This window comes from Phyllobates terribilis, unplaced genomic scaffold, assembly GCF_046119375.1.
Source record: "Phyllobates terribilis strain yellow unplaced genomic scaffold, ASM4611937v1 Scaffold_1__5_contigs__length_1240528914, whole genome shotgun sequence".
NCBI lineage: Eukaryota > Metazoa > Chordata > Amphibia > Anura > Dendrobatidae > Phyllobates > Phyllobates terribilis.
In genome coordinates, this window is record NW_027362761.1 from 1,152,668,299 (window position 1) to 1,152,685,536 (window position 17,238).

The 17,238-nt window shown below is 44.5% G+C and overlaps 1 protein-coding gene across 2 annotated transcripts in view; it reads left to right on the forward strand.

Moving 5' to 3' along the window:
- The first annotated feature begins 765 nt into the window (after nt 1-765).
- ZNF518B (zinc finger protein 518B) overlaps nt 766-17,238 on the forward strand; it is a 50,504-nt gene continuing 34,031 nt past the window's right edge. Inside the window, exon 1 of one of the 2 annotated variants that reach the window (XM_073648550.1) lies at nt 766-974. The gene's annotated coding sequence lies outside the window, so the exon portion shown is untranslated. The other variant, XM_073648539.1, reaches the window with a different exon arrangement.

The window sequence follows — 17,238 nt, forward strand, 5'->3', positions numbered from 1 at the left end:
TCACTTGCTGAGCTGCTCCGTCTTCTGGTAGTGGCTGTGTACTACACATCCGCCTTTTATTCAAATCAATAGGAGATGGATATGTAGTACACTGCGGCGGCCACTACCAGAAGACGGAGCAGCTCAGCAAGTGAGCACTTCCGGCCGCCGACACTGACAAAAGCTGATGAGCAGGGGCGCCAGGTGCTGCTCCCCGACCGATCAGCCATTGATGACCTATCCCGAGGATAGGTCATCACTGTAATAGTGGACAGCCTCTTTAATGCCCTTTCTGACTTGCTAATAAAGGGGTTTATGTGTTGTTGTTTTTTCTCAAGCTCAGTTATTGCAGCAGCCCTGCTCAGCCTGATCTTCCTGTTTCATGAATGAGATATTAGACTCAAGGTAGATATTAACATTGACACATGGAATTCGTCTAGCAAAAAACAAAAGTAAAAAAGAAGCAGGAGGCACATTGGTGTGAGAGACCATGGTGTAAAGGTGTCGTCAGTATAGGACTGAACAGACTATTAGAATGACTGCACACAAGAAGAAAGCTGATCCTTACTGCTATGTAGAACTGAAGAAACACACATCAGCCATTAGAGTCCTTCCTTCCCAACCCACCGACTACAAACTTCTCTCCTTCCTGCTGCAGTGACACAATCTCTTCTACCAAAGCAGAGCCGGCCGCTGTTACTAGCGCTGGACACCAGATGGCGCTGTGCTCTCTCCTTATTGTAACACGGACTCGTGTCTCGAGCCGAGCTCTCAGCCACGCCCCCTGTAGAGTTCTACTGGAGACACGTAGTCGCGCGGCCAATAGGAGCGCCGACTACAAGGATCTCTGACGTCATAGCAGATTGGCCGGTGGCGGCGGCTGCTTGTGCGGGGGAAACAGGGCGGACGTGAGCGGAATGGTTGATTTTCGGCTTCTTTGGGGCTGACAATGAAGAGCACACGGTGGCGGGGCGCCCGTTACGGCTGCACACGAGGTGATCGATGAGTCTTTTTTTTTTTTTGCTCTTGGATTGTTGTGGACAAGGGCTGGGGTGTGAGTGACGGGGATCACAGCAGATCCGGCGTGTGCATGGTTAACTGCGGCCGTGTGCAGGAGGACGGGGGCGGGATCGCTGCTGCTGCTGCCGGAGACCAATGCGGAGCCCGGAGGAAGAGGAGGAGACCCGTGCCCTACACGATGGGGGGCCAGCGGCTTATCCTGGCCTGTCATGTGCGGCCGGAGCGCTGCGGGGGCGCAGGCAGCGAGGGGTTAATGCACGGTCACCCTGGCTGCGGCCATCGTCCTGGCAGGGGAAGGGTTAAGTGAGTACTTTATCTGGAGCAGGGGGTTGTGGTTCTGGAAGGAGGTGAAGATTTGGGAAATTAGTGCCCTCTATTGTTTAATATATTTGTGTGTGTGTGTAACATAATATATATATATATATATATATATATATATATATATATATATATATATATAATAACTTTTTATTATTTATACACATACATACACCTCTGATCACATGTCTGGTAGTGCATTGTGCATTTTAGCCCCAATTTTTAGGAAATTGGCGGAAAATACAGCTGATTGGCTGCATGTTGGGCGTCCGATGTTTAGTAGCCTCTTTGCACCAGCCGAGCGACCAGAACAATCGCTTGTAAGATCGTTCTGTGCGCTTGGATATCATTGATTACATGGGATAATCTGCTGCTGGGAATAATAATAATTTTATTTATTTTTTAAAAGGTTTGTCCACTACTTGGACAACAGCTTTTTTTTAGTTTACTTCTCTTGCTCCATAATATGATCATCATCGCTGTCCCCATTGGCGCTTATAATCTACATTCCTTATCGGTATGTCTTTGGAGAGTGGGGGGAAACCGGAGAATCGGGGAGGACATGGAACGTTTTTTTTGCAGATGTTGTCCTTGGTGGGATTTGACTCCTGTGCTCCTATGTGATCTAATAATACCATATACTCACTTGTCGGACTTGCAACGTCATAAAATTATGACACATGAGCCATGCAGGTGATCAGTCAATGATTGCCTGCAGCGCTCCTGTGATATAACACTCAGCAGCTGCTTTTGTGCTTCAGCCCTCACACTTCCATTGGGCTAACCTCAGACATCCAAGAGAAGTGTAAGCTTTGCAGCCCATCAGTGGCCGATGATTGGCTGCAGCGCTCACATGGCTTAAAGAAGTTGTCCACTACTTCTAGTAGGATAGGGCATCAATGTCTGATCGGCCGGAGTCCGACACCTGGGTCCCCGCCGATCAGCTGTTATCGGTGTTGGCCAGAAGTACTTCCTTGCTGAGCTGGCCGTCTAGCTGTAGTGGCCGCTGCAGGGTGCTGCACAACCGCCTGCTATTCATTTCAATGGGAGGCGGATGTGCAGTACCCGGCGGCAGCCACTACAACTACATGGCCAGCTACGCAAGTGAGAACAGATAACAGCCGATCGGCCTGGGTCCCAGGTGTCGGACCCCGGGCGATCAGACATTGATCACCTATCCTACGGATCTACTGTATGTATAAGTAGTGGATAACCTCTTTAATAATGTTAAGCATCTGGAGGTGCAGTGCCGACATCACTGGTGGTTATGTGGTGTTGCATTTAAGAAGCTGTTGTCCAAGTTGTGGACAATCCTTTTAAAAATAATTTCACCCAATGGACAAATGTTTTGCTCGTTCTTCAGGTGATTTCCAGCCTGTTAACACTGGAGATATGAGCGTTCTGGTATTAGCTCCACGTTGGGGCCATCACACCCTCTTCAGTAATGGCCTGTAAGTGGCGCTAGTAGTTGTGTGGGTGGAGACCATCATGTGCCATCACAGGGTGCGGATGGTACTGGAATGAGTGGACATATTATTCGGATATTGCGTCTATGGTCCAACTCTTAGGCCTGGCCTTTCTACTTGTCTCATCTCCTATAATCAGGCAGTATAAATGCACGCACTGTGTGACAACGGGATATGCTGTGTGCACAGGACCGTCGTATTAATGGTACTGTGGCCAAGCTCTCATCTGAGATCTGTCGCACAAATCCCCTCCGGCAGGCCAGACTAAATAGGCATGTTAAAGGGTTAACTAAAAGTTTTCACTTTTGCAGCTTGTTGTCAGCGGGGCGAGTGAACCTTGTGTAATTCTAAAATCCTTGTCATCCAACTTCTGTCTTGTGTGTGAGCAGCTGAAGATCGTACAGGGGTTGTCTTATTTAATTTGGGGCTACACTGCAATATTCTCCGCGATACGTGTCGCCCGGCCAGATGTCACTATGTGGCGCTGATAGATCGCAGCGCAGTACAAGTGAATGGGGTCACATTACGAAGTCCAACCACATCAGACTTTTGGTGTCTTGCTTGTCACAGTCGTAACACCCTGTGGGTCATAATTCACATGTACAGGTGCATCTCACTAAATTAGAATATCATCAAAAAGTTAATTTATTTCGGTTCTTCAATACAAAAAGTGAAACTCATATATTATATAGAGTCATTACAAGTAGAGTGATCTATTTCAAGTGTTTATTTATGTTAATGTTGATTAAATTAAAATAATTAACAAAAAACACCTGCTAAGGCTTCCTAAGCATTTAAAAAGGTCCCTTAGTCTGTTTCAGTAGGCTCCACAATCATGGGGAAGACTGCTGACTTGACAGATGTCCAGAAGGCAGTCATTGACACACTCCACAAGGTCCTAGAGTTCCAATTTTCATTGGGAAATCAAGGTCCCAGAGTCTGGACGAAGAGTGGAGAGGCCACAATCCAAGCTGCTGGAGGTCTAGTGTGAAGTTTCCACAATCAGTGATGGTTTGGGGAGCCATGTCATCTGCTGGTGTAGGTCCACTGTGTTTTATCAAGACCAAAGTCAGCGCAGCCGTCTACCAGGAAATTTTAGAGCACTTCATGCTTCCCTCTGCTGACAAGCTTTTTGGAGATGGAAATGTCATTCTCCAGCAGGACTTGGCCCCTGTCCACACTGCCAAAAGTACCAATACCTGGTTTACACACAACAGTATCACTGTGCTTGATTGGCAGCAAACTCGCCTGACCTTAACCCCATAGAGAATCTATTATAGAGAATCTATGGGGTGTTGTCAAGAGGAAGATGAGACACCAGACCCAACAATGCAGACGAGCTGAAGGCTGCTATCAAAGCCACCTGGGCTTCCATAACACCTCAGCAGTGCCACAGGCTGATCGCCTCCATGCCACATTGCCGCATTGATGCAGTAATTGATGCAAAAGGAGCTCGACCAAGTATTGAGGGCATTTACTGAACATACATTTCAGTAGGACAACATTTCGGATTATAAAAATATTTTTCAAGCTGCTGTTATAAAGTATTCTAATTTACTGAGATAATGACTTTTGTGTTTTCATTGGCTGTAAGCCATAATCATCAACATTAACAGAAATAAACACTTGAAATAGATCACTCTGTTTGTAATAACTCTATATAATATAGGAGTTTCATTCACTTTTTGGATTGAAGAACTGAATTAAATTAACTTTTCGATGATATTCTAATTTAGTGAGATGCACCTGTAGCAGTGACACCTATAAAAGGTTTCTGTGAAGCCTCCGCCTTAGGCCGCCTTCAGTATTTCGTCAGTATTTTACCTCAGTATTTGTAAGTCAAAACCAAGACTGGGTGATAGAAACACGTCACCACTTCTGCATTTATTATACTTTTCCTCTGATTGTTCCTCTCCTTGTTTTGGATTTTACATACTGATGTAAAATCCTGATCAAATAGTGGATGTGTGCATTCTTCATTTTTGGCCGTCAGCATTTTTTTTTTGAGCTATCACATCGATTTGTATTGTAGAAGTATAAAGTGTCTTCAAAGCAGAAGATGCCTGAAGAATGGTCAGGTCACTTCTTTTAACCACTTAAGGTCTTTTGAAATGTAACACTCAAAACACTGGACATATGAATTACATAGACGTTCATTCTTTTGGGCCATTCCTGTTTTGTTTTTTCAGGCAGGTTTTGAAGTGAAGCCACCTGAAAAAGACGTTATCCATGAATGACATGGAAGGGGTTGACCAATTGGGTCCCCTCTTTAGAAGTCCAAAAAGTGAGCTGTAGAGTTAGACCACGGCCCCACTATCAGTATTTGGTCACCAAAACCAGGTGAGGAACAATCAGAGAAAAGTTATAATACAAACAAGTCAGAAACAACTGACCGAATACTGATAGTGGGGCCGTGGCCTAAGAGTAGCTTCTGTTTTGGCAGAGATGGAACACAAGGTAAACTAGTTGCCTATTCACTGGAGAAAGTGTCCTGTCATATAATATTTTCCCTACGGCAGAAATGTATTACAGGATGAATCCTTTCCCGAGGTAGAAGATGGTCATCCATTGTTTTTGGAAAAAGTGTTCTCATGTCAAGACAATCCATAGGATGCTTAATGGGAAACGCAAGCAATAAAAATAGACTTCCATTGTAATTAATGATTAGGAAGTCCAACAGATCCTATCACTAGATCGAGAACATTTTTGTAGCACAATTTTTTAACTATTTCGTGACAGATGGGGTCTATAAGATTGCTATATATATCTTGTGGGCTTCAGCTGTCACTAAATAGTTAAAACATAAACCATTGTAATATAAAAGTATATATAGTGTTTGATTCTTGGAGGATCTTTGCATAGATGCTACCACAGGGCCTAGGAGATGGATGAATCCACAGGGCCAAGGAGTTTTGAGTTTGACTTCTAGATGTCTCCTTAGTGGAGATGTTCTCAGATGAAATTGGTCTCGACAAGCAATCACTGATATGGCTAATTGATCGACGCTAGTTTGCAAATATTTACGTGGATGGACAGGTGACAAGTAATTTTTGTCAACTTAAGGCCCGGGTTTAGATGGCCGTACTAAAACTTGGGCCAGTCACATCCACAAATCACGTACTTGGCTGGCTTCGTATGTCCACAGAAACTGCCTGTCATTGACATAAATCCAAACAGTCTAGATCATGCTGTGGATTTTTTCACACTGACCATCAGTGCACTTGGTATTGATATTGGCAGGTTATTCGTTGAGCACACAGGCCACCTGAACGAGCCCTAAGGCCTCACTCATGCGTCTGTATTTCAGATCAGTAGTTGTAAGCCAAAACCAAGCGTGTGGTAAAAAAAAGTACAGAAGTAGTGCGAGTGTTTCCACTATAGTTTTGGTCTACAAAAACTAATGTAAAAAAAACAGAAATTACTGGCCTAAATCTGGTCTTCAACATTCAGGTTTCTTTGAAGACCAAGGCACTTTAAAGAAAAGATGAGGTCTTTTTTCTTTTGTCTCGTGATATTCGTTGACCTTTTTAGTAACAAATTCTCTAAGATGGAACAAGTGCTCTTTGCTTTTGTCTTTTTGCCTTTTTAGACTGAGAAGTTGCACGTGGTGTTAAAATATTACTATGCAACTAAAATTTTGAGGAAAAATTCTGGTGGTCAAAAAAAAAAAATCATTCCAGTAGATTTGCACAAAAGTTTTGTAACTTTTTAAAAAATCGCAAATAGTAAGTCAGCCCACAATGGTGAACAGAGGGGAAAAAATGAAGAAGTATAAAATAGGCTTTGAAATAGGTACACTTTTAGGGTCCGTGCCCACGATGCGTTTTTCAAGCATTTTTGCTGCGGAATTTTTGCAGCGTAAACGCTTGGGAAACGCTTGGTAATCCTTCTCCCATGGTCCCCAATGTAAATCCGCAATTTCAATGCCCATGCTGCGGAATTTTCCACAACGTTTTTGATGTGCGGAAAATTCCGCATCATGTCCATTATTTGTGCGTTTACTCATGCGGAATTGCATTCTACAATGCATTAGAAAACGCAAGGCAATGCCGCATGTGCAAAACGCGTGTCAGATTCCGCACGCATTTTTCCGGGCAAGGAGATGCAGAAATGAGGCGGAAATTTTCTGGTTCATTTCTGCATCGTGGGCACATAGCCTTAAAGAAGAATTTTGTGCAAAAAAAAAAAAAATAGATGCAGGAATGATTCATGGCCTGAGACTTCTCCTCTTTCTTTGAAATCAAGCATGTCTTTGCGCAGAATTGCGGAGACCTGTCCGACATTAATCCAAGTGTTGGATGAAAATCGGCAATGCAAGTCTATGGGTTTGTGAAAAAATCAGACCGCACTCGGATAAGATCCCTGTACTGTCTGTTTTTCAGAGACTATTAGCTGGAAGGTGATAAAGCGCTGTGGAATTAATGGCGTTAAAAAAATAATAATATAAGGTGGAGAAACTTAAATATTTTTTTCCCCTCACCCGAGTTTTATAGTGTTTTGTTTTTTTCTTGGATGAAACATTCTGAACAAGATTACTGATTAATCTAGAACCATTTTTTTCCCTACGTGGGGAAAAAAACCCATATCTGAGTGAGCCCTAAATGATGCATCCAAAGACAAACAAGGCTTTTGGTCATGCAACCATTTCGGTAGCCCGTGACCTCCAGACAGGAACCCCTTAAACTTCTTCCTGCCTGCCGGTGCACACGTGACATTGCGGAGGCCTTGTAATCGGAATAGGGAGGGTGCTTTCACATTGCATTTTGGCAACCATTCAGTGGCCCCGTTGGGCTTGTGTCCAGACCCCCTGCAAAACGGGACTCAGCGCCAATAGGGCCACAAACTATAATGGTACCAACAGAGCAAATGTGTGCTCTGCTGTGCATCATTTTTGATCGTGTACGCCTACTGGAGGCGGACACTCAGATGTAGTAGATGGCGAAAATGATGCACAGCAGAGCGCACGTTTGCTCTGGTAACTCCATTATAGTCTATGATCCGTTGGCACATACTTCAAAATCCCGTTTTGTGGGGGGTTCAGACGTAAACCCAAAGGGGCCACTGAGCGGGACCCTAAACGCCACGTGAAGGCACCTGGAAGGTTAGAGGTGATTTGCAGGACTCCTTTCTAGTGGCCATTGACTTATTTCTTGACTACTCGATCGGGATAATGTGAATTGATTCTCATTTGTTGTATTCTCATCTTAGTCCTCAGTAACGGAGATGGGAATTTTTATTTTATTTATTATTTCATATTTCTAAGACATACTGATAGGGAATTTAGATTGTGAACCCCAATGGGGACAGTGATGTCTGTAAAGTGCTGTGGAATTAATAAAGCTATATAAGTGAGTAAAATAAATGTATAAAATATACACTGCTCAAAAAAATAAAGGGAACACAAACAGAATATAACTCCAAGTAAATCAAGTAAATCAAACTTCTGTGAAATCAAACTGTCTACTTAAGAAGCAACACTGATTCACAAACAATTTCACATGCTTTTGTGCAAATGGAATAGACAATAGATGGGAATTATTAGCAATTATCAAGACACCCTCAATAAAGGAGTGGTTCTGCAGGTGGGGACCACAGACCACATCTCGGTACCAATGCTTTCTGGCTGATGTTTTGGTCACTTTTGATTATTGGTTGTGTTTTCACACTCGTGGTAGCATGAGACGGACTCTACAACCCACAGAAGTTGCTCAGGTAGTGCAGCTCATCCAGGATGGCACATCAATGCGAGCTGTGGCAAGAAGGTTTGCTGTGTCTGTCAGAGTAGTGTCCAGAGGCTGGAGGTGCTACCAGGAGACAGGCCAGTACACCAGGAGACGTGGAGGAGGGCAACACCCCAGCAGCAGGACCGCTACCTCCCCCTTTGTGCAAGGAGGAACAGGAGGAGCACTGCCAGAGCCCTGCAAAATGGCCTCCAGCAGGCCACAAATGTGCATGTGTCTGCACAAACGGTTAGAAACCGACTCCATGAGGGTGGTATGAGGGCCCGACGTCACATATGTGACAGACTTGACAGAGTCAGGAGACGCCGTTGAGAGCGATCTGCTGCCTACAACATCCTTCAGCATGACCAGTTTGGCAGTGGGTCAGTAATGGTGTGGGGTGGCATTTCTTTGGAGGGCCGTACAGGCCTCCATGTGCTCGGCAGAGGTGGCCTGACTGCCATTAGGTACCGAGATGAGATCCTCAGACCCCTTGTGAGACCATATGCTGGTGCGGTGGCCCTGGGTTCCTCCTAATGCAGGACAATGCCAGACCTCATGTGGCTGGAGTGTGTCAGCAGTTCCTGCAAGATGAAGGCATTGAAGCTATGGACTGGCCCGTCCGTTCCCCAGACCTGAATCTGATTGAGCACATCTGGGACATCATGTCTCGCTCCATCCACCAGCGTCACATTGCACCACAGACTGTCCTGGAGTTGGCGGATGCTTTAGTCCAGGTCTGGGAGGAGATCCCACAGGAGACCATCCGCAACCTCATCAGGAGCATGCCCAGGCGTTGTAGGGAGGCCATACAGGTACATGGAGGTCACACACAATGCTGAGCTTCATTTTGACTTGTTTTAAGGACATTACATCAAAGTTGGATCAGCCTGTAGTGTGTTTTTTCACTTTAATTTTGGGGATGACTCCAAATCCAAGCCTCCATTGGTTAATAAATTTGATTTCCATTGATGATTTTTGTGTGATTTTGTTGTCAGCACATTCAACTTTGTACAGAACAAAGTATTCAATGAGAATATTTCATTCATTCAGATCTAGGATGTGTTATTTGAGTGTTCCCTTTATTTTTTGAGCAGTGTATGTATTATATATATATATATATATATATATATATATATATATATATATATATATATATATATATATATATATATATATATATATATATATATATATATATTACAGACCAAAAGTTTGGACACACCTTCTCATTTAAAGATTTTTCTGTATTTTCATGACTAGAAAATTGTACATTCACACTGAAGGCATCAAAACTATGAATTAACACATGTGGAATTATATACTTAACAAAAAAGTGTGAAACAACTGAAAATATGTCTTATATTCTAGGTTCTTCAAAGTAGCCACCTTTTGCTTTGATGACTGCTTTGCACACTCTTGGCATTCTCTTGGTGAGCTTCAAGAAGTAGTCACCGGAAATGGTTTTCACTTCAAGTGTGCCCTGTCAGGTTTAATAAGTGGGATTTCTTGCCTTATAAATGGGGTTGGGACCATCAATTGTGTTGTGCAGAAGTCAGGTGGATACACAGCTGATAGTCCGACTGAATAGACTGTTAGAATTTGTATTATGGCAAGAAAAAAGCAGCTAAGTAAAGAAAAACGAGTGGCCATCATTACTTTAAGAAATGAAGGTCAGTCAGTCCGAAAAATTGGGCAACCTTTGAATGTGTCCCCAAGTGCAGTTGCAAAAACCATCAAGCGTTACAAAGAACCTGGCTCACATGAGGACCGCCCCAGGAAAGGAAGACCAAGAGTCACCTCTGCTTCTGAGGATAAGTTTATCCAAGTCACCAGCCTCAGAAATCGCAGGTTAACAGCAGCTCAGATTAGAGACCAGGTCAATGCCACACAGAGTTCTAGCAGCAGACACATCTCTACAACAACTGTTAAGAGGAGACTTTGTGCAGCAGGCCTACATTGTAAAATAGCTGCTAGGAAATCACTGCTAAGGACAGGCAACAAGCAGAAGAGACTTGTTTGGGCTAAAGAACGCAAGGAATGAACATTAGACCAGTGGAAATCTGTGCTTTGGTCTGATGAGTCCAAATTTGAGATCTTTGGTTCCAACCACCGTGTCTTTGTGCGACGCAGAAAAGGTGAACGGATGGACTCTACATGCCTGGTTCCCACCGTGAAGCATAGAGGAGGAGGTGTGATGGTGTGGGGATGCTTTGCTGGTGACACTGTTGGGGATTTATTCAAAATTGAAGGCACACTGAACCATCATTTATATTTCAACAGGGCAATGACCCCAAACACACCTCCAGGCTGTGTAAGGGCTTTTTGACCAAGAAGGAGATTGATGGGGTGCTACGCCAGATGACCTGGCCTCCACAGTCACCAGACCTGAACCCAATCGAGATGGTTTGGAGTGAGCTGGACCGCAGAGTGAAGGCAAAAGGGCCAACAAGTGCTAAGCATCTCTGGGAACTCCTTCAAGATTGTTGGAAGACCATTTCCGGTGACTACCTCTTGAAGCTCATCAAGAGAATGCTAAGAGTGTACAAAGCAGTCATCAAAACAAAAGGTGGCTACTTTGAAGAACCTAGAATATAAGACATATTTTCGGTTGTTTCACACTTTTTTGTTAGGTATATAATTCCACATGTGTTAATTCATAGTTTTGATGCCTTCAGTGTGAATGTACTATTTTCTAGTCATGAAAATACAGAAAAATCTTTAAATGAGAAGGTGTGTCCAAACTTTTGGTCTGTACTAATATATATATATAATTACACAGTGCCTACAAGTAGTATTCAACCCCCTGCAGATTTAGCTGGTTTGATAAGATGCAAATAAGTTAGAGCCTTCAAACTGCAAACGAGAGTCGGATTTATGAACAGAAGCATAAATCTTACAAACCAAAAAGTTATGTTGCTCAGTTGAATTTTATTAAATTTTAAACATAAAAGTGTGGGTCAATTATTATGCAACCCCTATGTTTAATATTTTGTGGAATAACCCTTGTTTGCAATTACAGCTAATAATCGTCTTTTAGAAGACCTGATCAGGCCGGCACAGGTCTGTGGAGTTATCTTGGCCCACTCCTCCATGCAGATCTTCTCCAAGTTATCTAGGTTCTTTGGGTGTCTCATGTGGACTTTATTCTTGAGATCCTTCCACAAGTTTTCACTTGGGTTAAGGTCAGGAGACTGACTAGGCCACTCCAACACCTTGACTTTTTCCCTCTTGAACCAGGCCTTGGTTTTCTTGGCTGTGTGCTTTGGGTCGTTGTCTTGTTGGAAGATGAAATTACGACCCATCTTAAGATCCTTGATGGAGAAGCGGAGGTTCTTGGCCAAAATCTCCAGGTAGGCCGTGCTATCCATCTTCCCATGGATGCTGACCAGATGGCCAGGCCCCTTGGCTGTGAAACAGCCCCACAGCATGATGCTGCCACCACCATGCTTGACTGTAGGGATGGTATTCTTGGGGTCGTATGCAGTGCCATCCAGTCTCCAAACTTCACGTGTGTGGTTGGCACCAAAGATCTCGATCTTGGTCTCATCAGACCATAGAACCTTGAACCAGTCTGTCTCAGAGTCCTCCAAGTGATCATGAGCAAACTGTAGACGAGCCTTGACATAGAAAGTAAAGGTACCTTACGGGCTCGTCTGGAACGAAGACCATTGCGGTGGAGTACGTTACTTATGGTATTGACTGAAACCAATGTCCCCACTGCCATGAGATCTTCCCGGAGCTCCTTCCTTGTTGTCCTTGGGTTAGCCTTGACTCTTCGGACAAGCCTGGCCTCGGCACGGGAGGACACTTTCAAAGGTTGTCCAGGCCGTGGAAGGCTAACAGTAGTTCCATAAGCCTTCCACTTACGGATGATGCTCCGAACAGTGGAGACAGGTAGGCCCAACTCCTTGGAAAGTGTTTTGTACCCCTTGCCAGCCTTGTGACCCTCCACGATCTTGTCTCTGATGGCCTTGGAATGCTCCTTTGTCTTTCCCATGTTGACCATGTCTGAGTGCTGTTCACAAGTTTGGGGAGGGTCTGAAATAGTCAGAAAAGGCTGGCAAAAGAGATCTTTAATCCACACATGTGAAGCTCATTATTCTTGGTGCCTGAACTACTTCTTAATTCTTTAGGGGGACCAAACAGAATTCTTGTGGTTTGAGGGGTTGAATAATAAATGACACTCTGAATTAACTTTTAACGTTTAAAAAAAAAAAAAAAAAAATGTTTGCTGCAGTGCATTTCCCACTTCCAGGCTGATCTACAGTACAAATGTCACAATGCCAAGTTAATTCCGCATGTGTCAACCAGCTAAATCTGCAGGGGGTTGAATACTACTTGTAGTCACTATATATATATATATATATATATATATATATATATATATATATATATATATATATATATATATATATATATATATATATATATATATATATATATATATATATATATATATAATGTATGTATTATTATATTTCATTGTTGCTTCAAACAGTTTTAACAATTCTGCCTTAATTAGTAAAATTCCACTTCATTCCTAGTCTAATTCATTTGGAGCAAAGGCCTCATTGTAAAGTTTAACATAGGCCCTTATTATGGTGCTTGATTTGGCCACCCAGAACAGCCTGTCTTAGGCCGGGCCATGACGGCTTTATTTCACGGTCTCTATATGGATCATAATGCACGGATTCAATCTGGGTCTCCCAACCTGAACTTAGTCTCGTAGGCGCATACAGTGGCATGTAAAAGTTTGGGCACCCCTGGTCAAAATTGCTGTTATTGTGAACAGTTAAGCAAGTTGAAGATGAAATGATCTCTAAAAGGCCTATTAGACCTTATTAGCCTGTTAGGGTTATGGTTTGTTCACTATCAATGTTAGAAAAGGCCAGGTGATTCGAATTTCCCAGCTTTATGAAAACCCAGCCTCCTCTAACCTTGTGCGAAACTGCAGCCATGGGTTCTTCTAAGCAGCTGCCTAGCGCACTGAAAATGAAAATGGTGAAGGCCCATAAAGCCGAAGGCTATAAGAAGATAGCAAAGCATATTCAAGTTGCCATTTCCTCTGTTCACAACATAATTAAGAAATGGCAGTTAACAGGAACAGTGGAGGTCAAGATGAGGTCTGGAAGATGAAGCAAAATTTCAGTGAGAGCTGCTTGTAGGATTGCTAGAGAGACAAATCAGAACCCCTGCTTGACTGCAAAAGACCTTCAGAAAGATTTAGCATACTATGGAGTTGTGGTACATTGCTCTACTGTTCAGAGACACTTGCACAAATATGGCCTTCATGAAAGAGTCCTCAGCAGAAAACCTCTCCTGCATCCTCACCATATAATTCAGTGTCAGAACTATGGAAAAAGAACATCTAAACAAGCCTGATGCATTTTGAAAACCGGTCCTGTGGACCGATGAGATTAAAATAGAACTCTTTGGCCACAATGATCAAAGGTATGTGTGGAGAAAAAAGGGCACAGAATTTCAGGAAAAGAACATCTTGACAACCATTAAGCATGGGGGTGGAACAATCATGCTTTGGGGTTGTGTTGCAGCCAATGGCACAGGGACCATTTCATGGGTAGATGGAAGAATGGATTCTATGAAATTTCAGCAAATTCTTGATCCAAACAGAACATCTGTAAAAAGCTGAAGTTGTGAAGAGGATGACTTCTACAAATGGATAATCGTGCTAAACACACGTCAAAATCCACAATAGACTACCTCAAAAGGCGCACGCTAAAAGTTTTACAATGGCCTTAACAGTCCCCTGATCTGAACATCATTGAAAATCTGTGACTAGACCTCAAGATAACAGTGCATGCAAAACGATTAAGGAATCTCACAGAACTGGAAGAATTTTCCAAGGAGGAATGGATGAAAATTCCTCAAACAAGGACTAAAAGACTATTGTCTGGCTACAAAAAGTGTTTACAAGCTGTGATACTTACAGAAGGGGGCGCTAGTAGGTACTAGCCATGCAGGGTGCCCAAACTTTTGCATCAGCCCACTTTCCTTTTTGTAATTTGTAAAATGTAAAAGATGAATTTATATATTTACATATATATATAATTCATTATGAAATTTTATTTTTTTGCCTTAAATACAAAGGAAATGTGTCATCTTTAACTTTAGACCGTTTAGAGATCATTTAATCTTGAACTTTCTTAATTGTTCACGATAACAGAAATTTTGAGCAGGGGTGCCCAAACTTTTACATGCCACTGTATGAATTTGCAAGTTCAGGTCAGGAGACCAGAGTTCAGTCTATGAATTGTAATCAATCTACGGATCGTGAAATATGGCTTTCTCAACCCGTTGGTATGGTGCATTTAGACGTGCCGTCCTTTTTACACAGGGTAGCGAGCAATAATGGGGACCGAACAACTGATGATCTAACATACAGTACATCATTTTTTTTTATTTTTTAAGCTAACAGACGATCTTATAACCTGGCGAATAAGTGACTCGCTCCCTGGGCCGTGGGGCACTCGGATCCGGGCAATAGGGAACGATGGGAGTAGTAGTGGCAACCCGGTTCCGTGGCTCAGGGTGGTCAGGCCAGTGGTAGTCCGTTATGTGCTATTGATTATGTCCGACTACGCCACCCGTGGATTGCGGTTGTTAGGAACCGCCGCTGCAGGGCAGACCGCTGGGGCTGATGATGTATGCAGCTGGGATGGTGTGACTCCCAGTGAGAGTCCCAGTACCGGTAGTGCCGGAGGAGCGAAAAAGCACACAGACTACGTACTGCAGTCCAGGGTCTTTACTCACGGTTAATATCCAAGTCACTTCTGCAGGGAATGACTGCCCGAGCCGTGCTGCGTCCTCCAGGTGAGGGGCTCGGTCAACTCCCAGGCAGTTCAGGAGCATGGCACAGTACCCCCTTTAATCCTTTCTCTGGCCTGCCTCACCAGTGACCCACTTTTGTCCAGCTGCCGCGGACTTGTGCGGGTAAACGTGGGCCCCATCCTCCGCTGTCCTATATGGTGCCTTCCTAGCAGGTTTGATGAGGTGTCGCACCAATAAATGATCACGACGACCGGTCTTTGGCTGAGGGTAGTTTCTCCTCCACCAACTTGGGATCCGGTACCCTTAATCTGCCTGACCCTTCACCCTGGATTCTCGTGGGTTCTTAGGGTCCCTTCCACCTTCTTGTTCCTGAGCCCTTCTGTTTCTCTCTTCTCCTTCTTTCCTGTTCTGTCTTCTCCTCCTTCCCTTGGCCTCTTCTCCAGGCCCACTTCTCCTTCTCCTCTCAGGCTCCAGCCTCTTCTCTAGGCCTGCCTCTGGAGCAGCACTCAGCCTGAGCTGCTGCTCCCTGTCAGCTCTCCTCTCCTCACAGACTGAACACTGTTCTAAGATGGTGCCCACCTTTTATACCTCCCTCTGACCATGAGCCCAGGTGACCAGCAACCAATGAGCCCCTATCTACCCCTACAGCACTGGGTGTTCCACCCCCCTCCCCACTCCAGGCAGGGACATAGTCGGTCGTGCCTGCACTTCTGTCTAGTGGGAGCACCGTTGAGCTGTCCCTCGGAAATGGGGTGTGTGTGCTGTATGCAGCTAACTGAGCCCTGGTCCATACTCCATCCTTACCCGGGAGTGGAATATCACACCTCTGGACTGAGGTGCAATACCCCTGTAGCGGCCGAACCCTCGGGGCACTACATTCCCCCCTGGTAAAGCACAGCACGTCCTCGGGCTGGAAAAGAGCAAAAACAGTCGATTACAGGACATGCAAAACTTTTTAAAACTTTTTACATTTAGAAATAGACGACATTGTTCAACTCCCTTTATGGGACACACTTTTCTTTTCTTGTCACACTATTATAAAACACATACTAATACTTCTGGAACTCTTTTGTCACTTATCATATAAAACGGTCTCAAAATTATGTAAAACATTTTCTAGCAGCATATTAAACTCTTCATATAAAACATTTTTTAAATAAGACACATTCTTGTATCCTTGGATCATGGCCGCGGTGCAACTTGCGACCAGGTGTTCTTTCTTCTTCTAAGTGCAACAGTCCAGCAAATTTGCCTTGAGGTAGACGTTGCAGTCTTTTTTATAAAACCAGTAGGGGGCGCTTTAAGAAGCGCAACTATTTACAAGGGGTGGCCGCTCTCAGTCCTCGGCCAGTTTTGGGGAAGGGGAATGGCTGCTCACAGTCCTCAGCCTGGTAGGGGATGTAGGGGGTTAACTTGCACACAGTTCCATGACAGTAAACAGTTCTCTGTACCCTGACGGGTAACTATGTACACAGGTACGTGGCTACTTACTAGTAGCGGTGTCTTTCATATGCTCCTTCCTCCTCTTGGTGATCTCCAGACCCGTCCGGGTCCTCTTGGCTCTCCTCATAGCCATAGTGCTGCAGTTCCTCCTCTGTAAGCCGATGGACATGGAGGGCGTACGGTCCTTTTGCGCCCTTGTGTTGGGTGAAGGTGACCACGTCACCAGGGTATAGGTCAGTCCCAAGGGGTGGTGGCTTCAGGACCGGGGGCGCACGTGGTTGGGAGGCGCCTGGGGAGTTCAGGCCTTGCGACCGGGCCGGTGACGCGTCTCTCTTTACGGCGCCCGGGGTCAAGGGGCGTGGCGCCAGGTGGGGCGTGGCCGCGGCGCTCGCCGCTTGAGGCCTAGCTGGGAGCAGTGACGGCGCGGCAACAGGTGCGGTGAGTGGGGCTTCGGGTTCTGCGGCGGGAGGCTTGGGCAGGCTTGCGGCTGCTGGGCCTGG